This window comes from Peromyscus maniculatus, chromosome 16, assembly GCF_049852395.1.
Source record: "Peromyscus maniculatus bairdii isolate BWxNUB_F1_BW_parent chromosome 16, HU_Pman_BW_mat_3.1, whole genome shotgun sequence".
Taxonomy (NCBI): Eukaryota; Metazoa; Chordata; class Mammalia; order Rodentia; family Cricetidae; genus Peromyscus; species Peromyscus maniculatus.
In genome coordinates this window covers 4,110,892-4,130,250 of record NC_134867.1, presented here as the reverse complement: position 1 = coordinate 4,130,250, position 19,359 = coordinate 4,110,892, and the positions used below count along the sequence as shown (strand labels likewise).

The following is a 19,359-nucleotide window of genomic DNA, read 5'->3' as shown; positions in this document are numbered from 1 at the left end:
CCAGTCAGTTCAGATTCCAGAAACCAGGAAGTGTAAAAGTACAGAGTCACAAGATAGTCACGAGGTAATGCCTGCCAGACTATGGAATGTCCTCTCCCTGCTTTCCAGGGTAACTGACCACAGAAATGCCCCCACCTGAGGGCAGCCAATGAGAAATGGTGGCGGGCAACCACTCCCCTAGAAGTAATTTCTAGAAGTCCCTAGAAGCGAGCCAATCAGAATTGTACCTATACTAGCACCCCTAAATGATGTAACCTTGTGACTTTTCCCTTTAAAAACTGAGCTTGCAGACAGGTGGGCACTTCCTCCAGCCTCCACTGCATTGGATGTATTGGACGAAGTCCCTGCCTAGGCTTGTATTGCTTTTGGATATCCAGAATTAAACCTTGCTTTTGCATTCCGGCATGCTCGTCTTTGGTGGTCTCTCTGGGGGTCACGATCTGGGCACAACAAAAACACTATCATCTCTTTGACTGAATTCCTGGAACTTGGCCTGGTGCAGGGTTGTGGATCTCTGCATCTGCTTCCATCAGTTACTGGGTGAAGGCTTTAAGATGATAGTTAGGTATGGATTGCCCAGAGTCTGGGGAAGATGCTACATCTGGCATGGGTTATCTGAGGGAAAAAAATCTACGCATACTATGCTCTTATGTCTGTTAACTTTATTCCTCTAAGACTATCTATCTACAGCTCCATCAGGCATTCAGGACAGGAATAAATCTAGATACACCAAGCTCTTTGTCCATCTACTTTGTTTCTCTGGGATGAAATCCTGTCTCCATAGCTTCAGTTCCATTCTGACAACAGTCATCTTTGTCCCCTCTTTTACTGCCCCCTCATAGTCCTGCTAAAAACTAAGCTCTTATGCTTCCAGCCTCATCTTCGCCCTCTGTTTCTTCACCCTCCATCTCTACTTGTTCTCTATTCCTGACTTTGATGAACTCTACAAGAGTTCTGCCTTACCATCTATAAGACTCTGTGTTCTTCTCTTTTCCCTGGTCATACCATTCTGTCTGCCCCTACATAAAAATTCCTGTTTCTTCTTCCCCAGGCCACGCAGTTCTCTGCCTCCCCAGGAATGTTGCTCCACCCTACCTTCCACTTTGATATGTAAAAACATCTTTTGTTCTCAGTCAATTGCTCTGGAGAGCCACTAGGCCTCAAGGCAAGGGGATGGTCTGAGCTTCATTTGCACAAGAAACAAAACTATGCATCAACCTCCTGCTTGGCTTTGCCTATGTGACCTTATCCAAGTACTGGCCTGAGCAGGAAGTTCTCACACATGTTATATGGGAATTGCGAGCACAAGAAATTCATAACAAGGCACAGTTGAAATTAAGCTGTGTAACACAAAATAGTCCATGCTAGATGACTTCCCACTTGACTGACTCCTGGCATGGTTAAGGTATAGCTTTAATACACAGCTGGATTCCTTATAGCATATTCTTTTTTTTTTTTTTTTTTGGTTTTTCGAGACAGGGTTTCTCTGGGTAGCTTTGCGCCTTTCCTGGGACTCACTTGGTAGCCCAGGCTGGCCTCGAACTCACAGAGATTCGCCTGCCTCTGCCTCCCGAGTGCTGGGATTAAAGGCGTGCGCCACCACCGCCCGGCCCTTATAGCATATTCTTGTGACTTGCCACAGTTAGGGTATTCACCAATCTGATTACCAGGGTAGGCCAATTCAGGCACCCTCACCACTATTGCTAGTAGTCTAATCTTGGGTCATCCTTGTGGATTCCTGGGAATTCCCTAGCACCAGATTTCTCCCTTACCCCATAATGTCTCTGTCTATCAAGATATCTCTTTCATTGCTCTCCCATTCCTCCCCTTCCCCAGCTCAACCACCCTGTTCCCTCATGTTCTCATCCCCCATCCCCTCCCCTCTATTGCTCCCTCATGCCCAGTTTACTCATCGGAACTCCTCTGTTTCCCCTTCTCAGGGTGATCTGTGCACCCCTCTTAGGGTCCTCCTTGTTTCCTAGCTTATCTGGAGCTATGAGTTGGAGTCCAGTCAAAGAGAGGGAAGAGGTATTGTATGAGCAAGTGGCAGTCATGATCATGATGGGGAAACCTACAGAGACAACTGAACCTCAAAAGAACTCACAAACTTTAAACCAACAGCTGTGGAACCTGCATGGGGCTGGACTAGACCCTCTGCATATGGGAGACAGTTATGGAGCTGGGTCAGTTTGAGGGGCCCCTGGCAGTGTGATTAGGATCTGTCCTTGGTGCAAATCAGCTGGCTTCTAGAGCCCATTACCTATGGTGGAATGCCTTGCTCACTCCTGATAAAGTGGGGAGGGGCTTAGTCCTGCCTCAACTGAATGTACTGGGCTTAACTGTCCCCCTATGGAAGAACTTACCCTGTTGGAGGAGGGCATGAGGGGTGGAAGGGGGAGGCAGTGGGGGGAGTGGGAGAGGGATCTGTGGTTTGTAATGTAAAATGAATAACATACATACATACATACATACATACATACATACATACATACATACATACGCTTGATGTATTTGGAGAATATTGGCCCAAACTTGACGTGTTAGAAATATATAAGCCGAATTTTAGCAAAGTCCAAATTCCAAACTGAGTAAAAACTCCCAAACCAATGGATATTACTAATAAATTTGTTGGGGCGATGGGGTTTGCTCGCGCTGGGGTCCTGTAGGAAGTGCGTGTGCTAGGTCCACGCTCAGACACTTCCTCCTCCTGCGAGGTGGCTTCCTTTCCTCCTCCGCTGGCCCAGTAGCCATGGCAGGAGGCAGCAGGGGGCTGGCTTCTCCGGATCTCTCCAGGCTCTGCACTAGTCAAGTAGCAACTGGCGCTCTATGGCGTCTGCCTTGGCCCAGCCCGCGGCCCTGAGCACAGAGCAGGCCAAGGTGGTCTTGGCGGAAGTGATCCAAGCGTTCTGTGCCGTGCGCATGGACCAGGCTAGAGACAATGCATGCAATGATATGGGCAAGATGCTGCAGTTTGTGCTGCCAGTGGCCACGCAGATCCAGCAGGAGGTTATTAAAGCCTATGGCTTCAGCTGCGACGGGTGTCCTAAAGTTTGTCTGCCTAGTCAAGTCTTACGAAGCCCATGGGATCCGGAGATTGCCAGCCTGTCCGGCAAGCTAAAGGCACTGTTCCTGCCGCCTATGACACTACCGCCCCATGGGCCAGCTTCCGGAAGCAGCGTGGCTGCCTCCTGAGATTTGTTCTTGTCTGTGTGTCACTGCTAGGGAAGAAGACCTTGTGTTCCAGAGAATAATAAATGCGCTTGTGACTAAAAATAATAATAATAATAATAAATTTGTTGTAAATTATACTTAACTTCACATACATTATTTTTGAGACACAATCTCACTATAGACCAGATTGACAATGACTCTTTTATGTAGGCTGGCTTCAAACTCATTATGTAACCCAGCTCACAGTAATTTTCCTGCATCAGGCTCCAAAATGTTGGTAGTTTAAATATGTACCAATGTACCTGGCCAGAATTTTTTCGTTAATGTCCAGTTTAAATACATCCGCAAAACTTTAACTTCAAGGTAGTTTAAATATTACTCAGCTGCAAATTTATAAATACATATCTTTAATAGAAAATATTTCCCTCAAACATGGCAAATCCACTCCCCATTCAATTGTCTAGGTCAAAATGAATTTATAATCTAAAAATCAATGTTGATATAGTTTTATTTTTGAAAGTATAAATGCTAAATTTACTTTTATATGCTGTGCTCTCTGCTGTGTCTCCAACACCAGCTTTGGGCACCTGAGTTTCTACAAGTCATCTGAATGCTGACTGAGCACATTGGTCTCCTTATTTTTCTGCAGGGGAGTCTGTCCTTCCCCGCTCTATGTACCAAGGCTTGCAGAAGCCCAGGCTGCACAGTTTGACTTTTCCATATAATTCATATCGTCTTTCTTTAACATTTTCTTGCTCAAATGTGCTGCTATCTTCAGAAACAAGGTTTCATTATACAATGTGGCTTTTATTCATGTTAATTGCAGAATCTCCAAAATGTATTAAATAACTTTCATGAGGCTTTTTAAAGCTTCTTCCTAAGCTTCTTTCTCAAGGAAGTCAACTAGTTGAGTGCAAATGTTCCAGTTTGTCAGTGTAACTAGGTGACTGATGTGCGCTCCAATGTTTAAAATGTTCTAAGGATTAGCATTTCAAAAAAGGCATATTGCTAAGTCCTTTTCTGAAACTCCACAAATTCAGCATAGTTCTCCAATATTAGGAGATACAAAAGTTTCAAAGAACAAAATAAACCCAATCAGAAAGATCAGAAAAAGTGGTTTTTCTTTTACCATTGATAGAAATTAACAAACAAAACAGTGGCTGGGGGCATGGTCACACCAGTCATACCTGCTCTCACCAGGCTGAGACAGGAGGATTACTGATAAGCTTTAGGCCTGCTAAAGGCCTCTCCACAGATGCAACAAAGCAAATTAGATCAAATCAGGAAAAACCCAGGTGTAATGGGTGAAGCCTTCCAGAGAGCAGGCAGGGACTCGACACCAGAAGAACCACGAGTCTGTTTTGGGGGATGCCATTTATATATCCCCTGTGGAAGTCGTCCTGGGCCTCTCTCGGGGAGGAGCTGTGTTTGGCGGGCTTTGAAGGGCGGGTTTGGGGAGGAGCTGTGTGTGGTGGAGCTCCCACCCAAACAATTGCCACATATCTGAGGCCACCCTGACATGTAAAGTGAGACCCTCCCCCCAAAACAAAACCAAATAAAAACACACACTCCAGTGGATGTCCCCAAATTCACGGAAGTATGGGCAGCAGGATGGGACTTAGCATTACCCAAAGTATGGTCAGCAGGATGGGACTTAGCATTACCCAAAAGGGCAAGAAGAGAGAGGAGCTGAAGAGGAGGGGAGGAGGAGAGGAGCAGGAAGAGGACGAAGAAATGGACTTAAGAGGAAGAAATGTTGTGTTGAGGAAATATAGGGACAACTAGTGAGGGGAAATAGAAAGTGGATAAGATCATACTTCTTTGTATATGAGCAAGAAATCCTCAATAACAAGTTATAATAAAATAAGTAATTTACATAAAAAGAACAGAAAGCTCTTCTCCTTTAAAGCAATGCATTCCAGATCTCATAGAAAAGAAGTCAGATTGCACATCCTGCAATTTTTATCCAGAAGTCATTGCCATTTTTAATTTCATCAAATCAATTTTTAAAGATACCATGTACATTCTTTTGTGGATCTGAATCTCTTAAGTGAGACAAAGACTTAGAAAGAAACTTCTGAGATACTTTCATATTTATTGACTCCTTCCAATCCTTTTGAAACTCTAAAACTACAGCCTCTCATCATCAAAAAATGCAATATAGCCTGGCAGTGGTGATGCATGCCTTTAATCCCAGCACACAGGAGGCAGAGGCAGGCGGATCTCTGTGAGTTCGAGGCCAGCCTGGGCTACAGAATGAGTTACAGGAAAGGTGCTAAAGCTACACAGAGAAACCCTGTCTCAAAAAAACAAGCAAACAATATTATATATATATATATATATATATATATATATATATATATATATTCACACACTTTTAATCTCAGCAGTGGGGAGGTAAAGCCTAGCGTATCTTTGTGAGTTTTAGGCTAGCCAGAGCTACATAGTGAGATCCAAGACAGCCAGAGCTACATAGTAAGAACCTGTCTTGAAAAAATAACCCCCCAAGAGAAAACATTGCTCCCCCCCCAAAAAAAAGAGAGAGAAAAAAATGCATACTGATGCATATTAGCAGCAACAAATATACTTCCTATTTTTTACTCTGTTTATATAAAAGTATAAGTGTGTTCTGCATTTTAGATTGATAAGCATCTGAACATATATTTAAAGAATCAGAACAATAAATACATGCTAAAGGATATACTGATGCTTATCACTTGTACCAAACAATACCTTGCAAATAAACAATCCCAATTAGTATAAATAAGATATTTCCTTTGTGAACTAGCAGCACAGCTCTTTAAAACTATACCATGCAATAGTGGTTTAATTTGGATTGGTAGATAAGTATACTACTCTCTTACCCTTCTCCAAATGGTCATTCCTAAAGGGGTATGTGTGAGTATGTGTGTGTATGTGTGTGTGTGTGGGGGGGATGTATCTGCATTTCTGTAGAAATAAAACTTCCAGATATAGGGGTATTTCAAACATTTTAACAGTCAAATTTCTATGGAAAAAGTTATGGTTCCTTTAGGAGACTAAATAATTATTCTATTACCTATGATATAACTAATTTTTCTTCCATTATTTGAAATGCTACTTTCATTTTGTGTGAAATATACATTTATTGAAGGCAAAGACTTTAGGAAGACAAAATAGCCAGTGTGAAAGCCATAGTGAACAGTGAGAAACAAGTGCTTGCTGCAGAGGAGCAAGCTGGTGGAAGAGGAATAGGAGGTGAGACCCTGGAGAAAGGCCTGGAGCACTTATTCTGTGGCCAGGCCCGTTTCTCAGATTCTCAACAATTGTACTAGTATGTGCATATTTATAATGGAGCAGGAGTATCACAAAGCACATAAGGAGGTCATACAGCTTTGTGAAGTTTCTTCTCTCCTACATTTATGTGGGCTATGAGGATCAAACTCAGGTCACCAGGCTTATGAAACAAGTACCTTCACCCACAGAGCCATGTTGCTAGCCCTACAGGTTTCTTTTATCTTGCAAGTGTCTTTGTTATTAGCTAAAGGTTCACACTGATTTTTTTTAATCTTTTAAATGTTTCTCTTTCATTTACTTATTAAATTGCCTTGCCTTTTAGATCTGAATTTTTGTTTGATATCTATCCCTAATAGTCTCTAACAATTTTTCTGAAATGATAGGAAGTCATTTACCCATAGAATTAATCTAAAGTTACTATTTCGTTTTAACTCATGGATCCTACCAATGTCATCAGTTCCACTCAAGCAGCACAGCTGGGCACAAGGGAGACACAAGCTCATCAGATAGGATGAAGAGAGTCAGAGCTGTGGACGATTACAAGCGAAAGACAGAAGACCACATGCAAAGTCTGGGGAGAAAATGCAGCAGGAAGAAACTAATTGTGAGGAAGGATCAACAAAGGCAATAGGGGATCCCGGCATTGCTCTAGCAGACTGCTCAAGGTACCAGCCTACCACTGTGACCAGTAAAGACAATGGCTGTCATAATGTGTTGAGTCAAGCCTCAAAGTACCATGAGTTTTGGGCCACGGATGTCATAGTTTATATAATAACCCCAAATATTTCATTCTGTGTCTTTCAGTGCATATTTTCCTAGCAAGACTTACTGAACTATTTATTAGATGCAACCTGCCTAAAAACATACAATTTTAAAAAGTGTTTTGAAGGAATTTATGTTTTCAACTATAAGCCTCTGAAATCATAGTGATAGCTAGTAAGAAAGGAAAAATAAGGTTTTCTAAAAAAAAAAAAAAATAGGACATTTCTCTTATATTTAAACATGCCATGGAACTCTAGGGATTGTGGTGCTCAGGTGCTGAATAACAAACCTTGATTTGGCAGCAGAAAACCCCTTAAGAGTCCAATAATATGCTGTGTTTCATTAATGTAATCATCTATACACTTCTACTGTGATTCATCCGTCATGACTCCCAGATGCTCTTTTAACTGAAGCCACTGTGAAGAAAATTTCTCCACCACCCCAGGAAAAAAAATCCTAGCGATATGTTTTAAATAAAATATAACAAAATAGTTGTGGTTAAAAGGAAAGAGAATGAAATTGCACACAAGGAAGCTTCATCTAAAGCTGTCAGATTTTAGCATGGTTTCAGTTCCAGTGTCGGGGTGTTTAGAGTCTGGGCTGCCGTGAGGCACAGCAATGCTCTGGGATGGTCTTCATGTACACTGTGAATGTGTGTTACTCTCACTGGTTGATAAATAAAGCTGTTTGGCCAGTAGCCAGGTACAATCTAAGTGAAAGTGAAGAAGGGTGGAGTCAGGACAGACGACAGCCAGCTGCTGAGGAAGCAAGACTTGTAGAAAATGAGGTAACAAGCAACAAGCCACATGGCAAAGCATAGATAAGAAAATATGAGTTAATTTAAACATAGAGCTAACTTGTAAGAAGCCTGAGCCATTCAAGCATTAATAATTAATATAAGCCTCTGAATGATTATTTGGAAAGGGCTGTGGGATGGGGTGGGACAGAAAAAAGCTTCCCTTTACCCAGTAGGGCCATGCTCAGGACAGTATCTGGAAAAAAAAAATGACAGCACAACACTTCCTGTAACTCTTTATTCCACCTAATGTGGAATACTGTTTCAAAGTGTGTCACTTTTGTTTATGTTGCATTTGTTTAACTCTGTGAAGCTGTGTACTGTGCCTGTCTAATAAAAGCTGAACGGCCAATAGCAAAGCAGGAGAGAGAACAGGCAGGGCTGGTAGGCAGAGAGAATAAATAGAAGGAGAAATCTGGGAGGAAGAAGAAAGAGCAAGAGAACAAGGAGAGGGGGATGCTAGGGGCCAGCCACCCAGCCACATAGCCAGCCACAGAGTAAAAGTGAAAGTAAGATTACAGAAGCAAGAAAAAGAAAAGCCTGGAGTCAAAAGGTAGATGGGATAATGTACAGTTAAGAAAACCTGGGGAGAAACAAGCCAAGCTATGGCTGGGCATTCCTAAGTAAGAATAAGATTCCGTGTGTGATTTATTTGGGAGCTGGGTTGTGGGACTCCCAAAAGAGCAAAAACAACCCCCCACAAGCTAAACCCTGACCCTGAGAATAACTTTGATTCTTGCACTCCCTCATCCCTCTATGGATGTTTTCTCTCCTGCTTGTAGTAGAAGTGATGTGGGAAAAGATCAGGTACTTGCCAGTGTCCTCTTTTCCTGGTCATGCTAGTAAGAAAAGACCCACAACCCAAAGATCGTGGCTCATGACACCATTCCAGTTCTGGATACCACAGTCAGGGATCACTCCAGAACTAATGTTTGGAAGCTACTTCCAATGACACCCCACATAGGTGAGAAGAGGCAGCTGTGTCCACAGGGAACCCTCACCAGCAATCAGTGGTTGCCGGAAAGAAAAATAATCAGAAGGAATGGGTCAGGTCTCTGACTCTTCCTTGACAGTTTAACTGGGATCATTCACTTTGATAAGCATTTGTTTTAAAAGAAGATAACCTATAGAATGGTATTAGACAAATCCATTTGTAAAGCTTTATTATCAAAGGAGCAGAAGAGATAGGACTTGTTCTCCAAAGCCCTCTAACACCACAGAGCTAATTCTTCCAGCGTTGGGTGAGGTATCTCCAGTGTGTGGACTATAATGCAGACAATGCACCAACACCAGCTTCCTCAGAACTTAACACTGTTCTGGAATTGACTGTTGTAAAAATCCTTTCCTGTAGTGGTCTCTGTCTGTTGCAAAGAGATATTTCCTTAATGAGGGGTAAAGACCACATTTACCTCTGGGTATAAAGATCAAACTGCATGGGGAAGAGCCCAGGAGGCCTGAACCTACACACAAAAAATGAAAGGCAAGTAAGCAAAGCTGGGAGTGAGAGAGGTGGCCAAAGAGCACCCCACCTGGTCGTTCAATGATAGTCAGACCTGAAAACATACATACAAGTGACATTATATGGATCTAACGGGCTATATTTGGAAAGGTTCATGCATGTACAAATACATATATTCATGCAATAACATCAATGAGAAAAGACATCATCAATTTGAAAGAGAGTGGGGGGGGTATTAGGTAGGGTTTGGAAGAAGGAAAAGGAAGAGAGAAATGTTGTAATTAAAATATAATATCAAAAATAAACAAAAAAATGCTTTTAAAAACATGGACTCTAGAACATGTAAGTATTTGACCTTGCTGCACCCCCGAACTGGTAACATAGAGACAATAGCTCTATTAATTTCGTAAATTTAAAGTGAAAGTGTTTAAAATATATCTCATATATGTGTGTATTCAATATAAACATGGTTAATGGTCACATGATAAAGGGTAAAATCACAAAAATTCTTCAAATCCTCAAATAAAAACTATCAAAAACTAAATACCAAGCTAATAAGTCAATATTTTGAAAATTTATAGATATAAAAGCATAATACATAGCATTTTATGCCAATATTCATTTTCTTGTGTTATATTTTATATATGATTAATATTATAACAGTCATTTATCACTGTCATGGTAGTAATGGATTCATATAACATGATATATTTAAATTTTCTGTTGTTTAAGAAACATGCATATTTGAATCTTTATTTGAATAATGCCAAATACACTTGCATTCAGATATGGAACTAAATTGATTTGTATTTCTCTGGGATGTGTTCTTGGTCAGTAGGAATTATCCTCCTGTGTCTTCACATGTAACTCCCAAGAGCTTGACTCATGTGAATTGGAGAACAGTGGTCAAATACACCCTACACCATTAAGTCTCACCTTTAAGGGATCATTGACAATCTGATAGATTAAATCCATTCATAACTAATAACCAATCAAGCCACCTGTGGTGAGCCACAGGAATATGAAATAGAAGTCCAGCTGTATATTATAAGCTATACCTTGACCAGACCAAGGGTCAGTCGAGTGGAAAGCCTTAGCAAAGACTATCTGGCGTTATACAGCTTAATATTCAGTTGTGCCTTGTCATGAATTCCTTGTGCTCATAATTCTCCTAAAATGTGTATGTGTGTGTGTGAACCTCTGTTTGAAAGATCATGTAGACAGAACCTTCTGCCTCCAAGCTCCTCTTTAGCATTCGTTTTGGGTATAATTTGGATACTAGCCTTTTGTAAATATCCTCCTTAAGCTACTTCCTAAGATAGAGCCAACCCCAAACAAAGTAGCCCCCCACCAACTAAGGTAAACCATCCTTTCCAGACAACCTGACTCCCAGGCCAAGTGCCTGGCCCCTAGACACAAGGCTTTGTTTCTTGTGCAATCAAGTTCAGGAAGACCTGAACTTTCTCACTGCTCCAGGGCAACCTCTTAGATCAAAGGGGTTTCCCCTCATCGGGTGCTTCAAGCTGTGATGCAGATTGACTAGCTGTCAGTTCTCCTCCCCTGCCCTGTCAGGAAACTGGCAGCAGAGGAAAATAGCGACACTTTTAACTCTTAGTGACCTCAGATTTTCCCTCCCCATCACCTGTAAGTTTGTGGTTAGACACATTTGTGATAGACTCGTAGTGCTTTCACCTAGCCACAGTAAAGGTATATTTCTAGCACATAAATCCCTTTTCTGATTTATCCCAACTGCTATCTGATTCCACTCTTGTCTCTTCCCTTTTGGGTTGCAAATAAAGTTGCCAGGAAGCTTCTGGTGGGGCCCCTACAATCTTGTGTTGTATCCTAAACATGAGGTGTTGCTTCTTGGGAAAGGACATAGACCAGTCCTGAGAGGACAAGGGGAGACTTTTGAATGGAGAAAGTTGAATTGAGGGAGCTGAACTGAGAGAGTTGAATTAGTGGCTGAATGATGGTGTTAGACGAATAAACAAATTGGATGAAAGAGCTTCGTGCATCTGGATTCATTCTCACGCCAATGGTAGCGTCTCTTCTGGGATGGTATAATATTAAGGCTGGACCTTTAATATACAAAAGCCAACCATGTCACGTCACCCCACTCCTCCCCCCTTTTACCTCTTCATATATGCCTCTGTCCATAGGACATGAACCATTCTCTCTCTCTCTCTCTCTCTCTCTCTCTCTCTCTCTCTCTCTCTCTCTCTCTCTCTCTCCCTCTCTCACCACATCATACATTTGCTCACCATAACAGTACCTATTTGCTAAGCACCACAAGGTGATGTGTACTGTGTTTTCTCATCAGAGCCTGGGCAGATCCCTGGGGCCTGCATGTGGGTTTCAGTGTCCTGCTCAGTCATGCAATTACAATTCTTAATGGTTGAAACCAGGGAAGTTTATTATTGTATTTGGTGAGTATCCCACAACAATTGGCAAAGATTGATTGGACTCAGTAGGTATATTTATGTTGATTCATTTATATGTCTAACAGTAGTTCTAAAAGAGGTGGGCATGGATTCAGGACAGGGATCACAAATGAGAAGGACAGGAGGGACCAAGGAGGTGAGAAATGGAGTAATTATATATTTTAATTAAAAAGGCAAATAAAAAAGATTGGCAAGGTGGTCCATGTGATACCTCAGTAAAACCCCCCACTCTATCCCCTACAGAAAATGAGAAGCTTAAACCAGGATTCCTAAGTGTAGATAAGAACTTAGACCCCTTTTTCCCAGGTGGCTGTATCTGCTACAGGGACTTTGGAAAACACAGTCAGGATATTCGACCAAAAGACTAAAAAGGGAGGCAGGTTGAAATGAATTATATGCTCTGTGCCTTTAAGAACTAGCCTCACAAAGAAAGGGGAACACTCCTTCTAATCTCCCTGCTGTGAGTGAGAGATTTGGAAGAGCCTCCCTGGAGGCTTGTAAACTTAGAAAACACCTTACTTTTGCATTCTGTACCTAAAGTCTCCAGTGGCAGCTTTGGGCATGTGATCTAGGCACAACAAGACTCTCACTCTATTGTCTCAAAAAGGGGGCCTTAGACAAAGATATCTCAATATAGATAGACCCAGGCCAGTTTCAAGTCCCCAGAAATGATGGCGCCAGCCCCAGGAACTCAAAAGAACAGAGTCAGGATGTCTGATGGTAACCAATTAACCACGAGATGCCCCTCTCCAGAGATAACATGACCAGACCCCAGAGAGGAGTTGTAAAACTCCTGACAGGGCAAACAGATAAGCTAGAATAAGACAAAGTCCAGGCCCGGGAAAAACTGGACCAATCAAGGATGGACCCGTACTAACCCCCTCCCCTCTAAGAAATTTTATGGGTTTTGCCTATAAAAACTAACTTCCCCAAGAAAGAGTAACTCTTCCCTGCCTCACTTGAGATGGCTTGAAATGAGTTCCCTGTCATGACTTGCAGCAGCAGTAAACCTTGCTTTTGCATTCTGGTATGCTCGTCCTTGGTGGTCTCTCTGGGGGTTACGGTCTGGGCAGAACAGTCCACATTAAACTCAGGATGATAGGCCAACACTGAATGCAAATTCTAATACTGGAACCTGAAAACCAAAGTGTCATCTAAATTGGATCCATGTGAATAAAATAGATGACTTTTTTCTTTTTTTTTTTTTGCTTTCAACCTCAAAAAGCTGAACCTTCTGTTAAATCAACAAATACTTAAGATTGCCAACAGTTGGATTATACCTAATGGCAAAATTGGGGTTACAATTCTCTACCTAGAGCTAAATTTAACAATAGAAAAAGATAAAATATGGGTGGTGTCTTAGTTAGGTTACTATTGCTGTGATAAATTCCCTGGTCAAAAACAACTTGGTGGGGGGGGGGGGGAAGAATTTATTTCAGCTTATAGATGTAGTCCATCATTGTCCTGGATAGTTTTTTTTTTTTTTTAAAGCCTACAGTACCCGGTATTCCCAGGTGGTCTCCCATCCAAGTACTAACCAGGCCCAACCCTGCTTAGCTTCTGAGATCAGACGAGATCGGGCTTGTTCAGGGTGGTATGGCTGTAGACAGTTTTTTTGTTTTTGTTTTTGTTTTTATCAACTTGACACAAGCTAAAATCATCTGAGAGGAGGGAGCCTCAACTAAGAACTCTGGCTACAGGCAAGTCAACAGAGCAGTTGTTCTCAACCTGCTTAATGCTACGACCCTTTAATATAATTTCTCATGTTGTGGTGCCCTAACCATAAAATTATCTCATTGCTGCTTCATCACTGCTGTTTTGCTACTGTTACGAATCGTAATATATCTGATATGCAGGATATCTGATATGTGACCCCAAAGGGGCTGAGACCCACATCTTGAGAACCACAGCTATAAGGCATTTTTCTTAATTAATGTCGATGGGAGAGGGCCCAGTCCAACATGGGTGGCACCATCTCTTGGCTAGTGGTCCTGGTGGTGTAAGGAAGCAGGCTGAGCAAGCCATGGGGGAATAAGCCAGTAAGCAGCACCCCTCTGTGGCCTCTGTACCACATCCTGCCTCCGGGTTTCTGCCATGTTTGAGTTCCTATCCTCACTTCTTTCAATAATGAAGCAACATGGAGGTGTAAGTCAATAAACCTTCTCCTCCCCACCTTGCTGTCTGGTTGTGCTGTCTTGTCGCAGCAATGGAAACCCAAACTAACACAAGGTGATGCCATGGCAGTGGAATATTTCTGTGACAGACCTGACCATGTTGTTTTGGAGAGGTTTGTGGAAGGATTTTGAGACTTTGGGCTGGAAAGGTCATTGAGCATTAAGAGTTCAGTGAACTGTTCTGTGGGAGCTTGGAAGATAAGAACAACGTTGGGAGTAATGCAGAGGATGGAGGCCTGGCTTGGGAAATTTCAGAGGGAAATTCATAGACTTTATTAGGGACTATTTGTTGTTTTTAATGAAAATTCTGTGGTTCTGATTAGCTGGGACAGAAGAATCAGCTGTAGTTAACAAAATACTAGAACTACCAGAGTAAAACCTTCCCATTGCTCAGATGCTTGATGCTGGTCAGCTGGAGCTGATAAATTAACAGTGATTCAGAAGAGACCAGCCTTGCTGAGGTGAAATCTTCTGGGAAATGTTCATGAAAGTCAGCACACAGAAGGTGTGTTCCAGGGGTGACCAAGGTTGTACTTCATGCTGGCAGCCAAACTTGGTAGTATAACAGTCACACAGGTGGTATGTTTTGAAGGCATGAAGGGGTTATGAAAAGCAGCTGAGGGAAACCAGAGAGACTATTAATAAAGGTACAGCTGAGTAGCAGTGGAAACCCCAGGATTGAAATGGTCATGGGGAGCCGGGCGTGGTGGCGCACGCCTTTAATCCCAGCACTCGGGAGGCAGAGCCAGGCGGATCTCTGTGAGTTCGAGGCCAGCCTGGGCTACCAAGTGAGCTCCAGGAAAGGCGCAAAGCTACACAGAGAAACCCTGTCTCGAAAAACCAAAAAAAAAAAAAAAAAAAAAAGAAAAGAAATGGTCATGGGGAAAATTAGAGGCTTACCACCACTGAGAGAGCCCAAGAGAGGCTACTAGTAGAAGTGCATCCCAGTTGCAGTAGAAAAGCCCAGCATTTTGGAGATGACAGCACCATGGGACAACCACAACAGTGGAATGGAACCTGTTAGGTGCTTAGGAGAAAAGTGTGTGCTGCAGAGGGTAGAGCTGGAGAAGTGACCCAAGCCCTTTGGAGAAGTCCAGAGTCCATGAGTGGATCCTCCACATTGGTCATTGTGTTATTTACACTGTTGGGACTTTGGTTTTTCTTTGATCTGATTGTGACTTTGCCCCGGTTCTCTTCCTGAAATAGAGTATTTAACTTAATTTTGAGTTTACAGGAGTCCACAGTTGAGACATTTTGAATTTCTAAAAGAGATTTTACATTTTTAAAGAGATTGGATAGTTCAAAGGAACTGAACTTTTAATGTGCTTTAATGTGTAAAGATTGTGGGACATTTAAAGTTCTGATTTTAATGTGAGATCTTGAGAATGAATGAGAAAGGGAAAGGTTGTGGCTTAGCAAGTGATGTGTTTGTGTGTCAAGTTGACAAGGGGTCAGTTGTGCTGGATAGTTTTATGTCAACTTGATACAAGATAAAGTCATATGAGAGGAGAGAACCTCAACTAAGAAAGTGCCTCCATAAGATCAGGCTGCAGTCAAGCCTGGAGGGCATTTTCTTAATTGGTGATTGATGGGGGAGGGCCCAGCTCAGCCAGTGGTCCTGTGTTCTATAAAAAAGCAGGCAGAGCAAGCCAGGAGAAGCAAGCCAGTAAGCAGCTCCCCTCCAAAGCCTCTCATCAGCTGCTGCCTCCAGGTTCCTGCCCTGTTTGGGTTCCTTTCCTAACTTCCTTCAATAATGAACAGCAATGTGGAAATGTAAACCAAATAAGCCCATTTCTCCCAACTTGCTTTCTGGTTATGGTGTTTTGTCATAGCAATAGAAAACCAAACTAAGACAATCATGAAGGGAAATCAGAATAGGGACTAAAGCCAGGAACCTGAAGGCAGGAAATGAAGCAGAGACCCTGGAAGAACATTGCTTACTAGCTTCTTCAGCCTGCTTTATTATACATATTATACATTACTTTTTTTCTGAGCTTAACACCACTTTAATTTCTGCCCTTGGAGGTAGGGCTAGGTCTTGAGTTGGAGGCCAGATTGGTCTACATAGGGAGTTCCAGGCCAGCCAAGGCTACACAGTAAGACTTTGTCTCAAAATCAATCAACCAACTAACCAACCAAACCAAACCAAACCAAAACAAAACAAAACAAAAAGCCTTAGATTTTGCAAGCGGAGGAAACACTGTTGAACCAACTTTCAGAATGAAGGAGACATGTATGAGGGTAGGCCAACTCAAAAGGCTATAAATAAAAATTCTCTTATGGCATTTGGGGTTATTAACTAGTTAATACTCCATATTAATCAGATAAATTTTAATTTACTAGAGTTTTACTTAAATAGAAACTTTTTATTTCCTTTAAGCTGACTTCATAATTAGGACTTATTCCTTTTTAATGTTACTTTTGGAAGGATGGAGATTTATAGAATTAATTATCTTGTGTTTAATTTGGAAAGAAAATATGTTATTTTGTGTAGAATATTCTGTAGCTTGCATGCCAGAGGCAATTGTGGACACAATTTGGTAAATGTCAACATTTTAGAAATGTGACTTCCTCTAGGCCTGGACCTCATTACTGACCCTGAGGAGACATATAATGTTGTAGAATCCCTAACGTAGTTCTTTTTTACTATAAGGATTTATTTATTTTTATTTTTTGGATAGTATTTTTTCAGCCTTTATGTCTCTGTACCACTTGTGTGCTGGCCTCCATGTAGATGCTGGAAAGTGAAACTGTGTCCTCTCCAAGAGCAACAAGTACTTTTAAACACTTACCCATCGTTTCCTCTCCTATCTAATTGGTTCATAAATAAGTATTATCTGGTGTCTTCTGCTTGTCAAAGTAACTGGTAATGATTCCATCGATGTGATCATGTGTCAATAGTCTCTTAGACTGTAATATCCATGTCGTTTCCATGTTACAGATGCCTATGAAGGTTTTGTGAAGACCTGAGTAACAACTTAGAGGCTGTGAACATAACACATTTACTGATGATCTACTGTATGCCTCACACATGTTTTCTTTCTTTCATTATTTATAGATAACTGTTCATTTGTAGTTCATTTTCCCCAAAAGTAAAAATCTTGTGAAACAATTTTGTCACTATGGCTCTGCTAATAACATAGGGTGGCACGCACTTGGAGCCCCTGGAAGAGCACGCTCTTGGAGACCTACCCCCTGGAAGAGCACGCACTTGGAGACCTACCCCCCGGAAGAGCCTCTAAAGCTTAAAACTCAGTGTCTCAGAGTTCTGAAGAAACACCATGACCAAGGCAGCTCTTTAAACAAAAACATTTAATTGGGGGATTGATTTCAGTATCAGAGGCTTATTTCATTATCATTAAGTTGAGTGCCTGGTAGCACATACGGCACTGGAGCAGTTGCTGAGAGCTACATCTTGATCCAAAGGCTGAGAGGGAAACTTGTCATGAGCTTTTGAAATCTTAAGGCCTATCACCAGTGACACCCTTCCTCCAACAAGGTCATACCTCCTAATCCTTCTAGTCCTTTTAAATAGTGCCACTCCCTAATGACTAAGCATTTAAATATATGAACCTAAGTGGGACATTCTTAATCAAACCACGACAGTCAGCATTCCTGATGAACCTTTCAAACATTAAAACTCTAATCATGCCGGGCGGTGGTGGCGCACGCCTTTAATCCCAGCACTCGGGAGGCAGAGGCAGGCGGATCTCTGTGAGTTCGAGGCCAGCCTGGGCTACCAAGTGAGCTCCAGGAAAGGCGCAAAGCTACGCAGAGAAACCCTGTCTCGAAAAACCAAAAAATAAATAAATAAATAAATAAATAAATAAATAAATAAATAAATAAATAAATAAAACTCTAATCATGTTTATTTCTCTGCCTTCTCTGATTTTCGTTTTCCATTTGTCTAAAGTGCTAATGACATTCCTTGCTTTTGAGATTTATCAGATTAGCACCACTATAACAGTTTACAGTGTTACATTTTGCAAGATTCACTTAATATAATTTTAATTACCACTGAAAATGGCTTCTAGTCATAAAAGTACTTTTAAAATTACAAGCTAAACCCACTTTAAATTAAAAGTCAGTCTTGTACAGTTAATCATATTCTTATAAAATGAAAACATCTGGTTCAATAATTCAATATTGAAATATTCACATTTTATATAATAAAAAATCTAGACATATAAAAACTGCCAAATGAGGTAGATCTTTATGTTACTTTACAGCATTTTAGAAATGTACTAAGATAACAATTACAGGTTATTAGGAATGCACGGTATTTTGGAAAACAAGGTTTGGTTTGGATTCCTAGCATTGTGGCATGATGTAGTAGACACAAATAGTACTATATATGTGATGGCAGAAATAGCACATGGGCCATTTTAACTCATTCAGTACTGGGCTTGTATAATACACACACCTAAGCTTGACTCATTGACAACAGAATAACTTCAAAAAGTTTTAATGATTCTGGGGGATCAGTATTGCTAATATTTTTGAAGATTGTAACATTTTGAAATTTAAAGTGTAGAGTTCCTAATTATATTTTTATTCCAATCCAAACCAGTCTACAAGTTAGGTGTTTATTATTTTAGGTAAATAGTTTTTATTTCCTAAGCAGGCTGCATGATTGATACATACCATCTAAATTATTTTTAGATTATTTTAGAATATCTAAACTATGTTTAAATTATTTCCTCTGGTTTTTTTCTTTTGTGTGTGTGTGTGCTATGTATGTGTGTGGGCACACGTGTGTGAGAGTAGAAGTTTGATATAAATAAATCTTCCCTGATCTCTTCTACCTTGTTCTTTCAGGCAAGATCTCTTAATTAAATCCAGAGTTGACCTATACAATTAGTCTATCTAGTGAGTTCTGGGAATCTCTGATCTCCAAGACTAGAATTATAGTCAAGCCTGGATGGCCACCCAGCATTGTTGGTTGTGAGAATCTGAACACTGGTCTTGCCTGCACAGCAAGTACTCTAACCACTGAGCAATCTCCCAAGCCCCTCTTACTGTCCTTTGTTAAGATGGATCAGTATTTTCTAATAGCTGGCAACTACTGCCTGTGTATGTAGTAGATCACATGACTTTAAAGAACCTAATGATGTGGGAAGATGACTCATTGTGTACAAGCTTTAGTTATTTTAGCCTCATGACCTGAGTTCAATCCCCAGAATCCACCTTTCTTAAAAAGCTAGATGGTGGTGTGCTCTGTAATTCCTGTACTCCTACAGCAAAATGGAAAGTAGAAACAGGAGAACTGGCCTGCAG

General features: G+C 41.3%; 1 non-coding gene and 1 pseudogene across 1 annotated transcript; one reads left to right on the top strand and one right to left on the bottom strand.

Moving 5' to 3' along the window:
- Positions 1-2,826: 2,826 nt before the first annotated feature.
- LOC102925090 (protein C10 pseudogene) lies at positions 2,827-3,192 on the top strand (annotated as a pseudogene).
- Positions 3,193-13,397: 10,205 nt separating this feature from the next.
- On the bottom strand, positions 13,398-13,516 carry LOC121823297 (5S ribosomal RNA). Its single transcript, XR_006064713.1, has one exon. It is a non-coding gene; the product is annotated as a 5S ribosomal RNA (ribosomal RNA).
- Between the last annotated feature and the right edge of the window lie 5,843 nt (positions 13,517-19,359).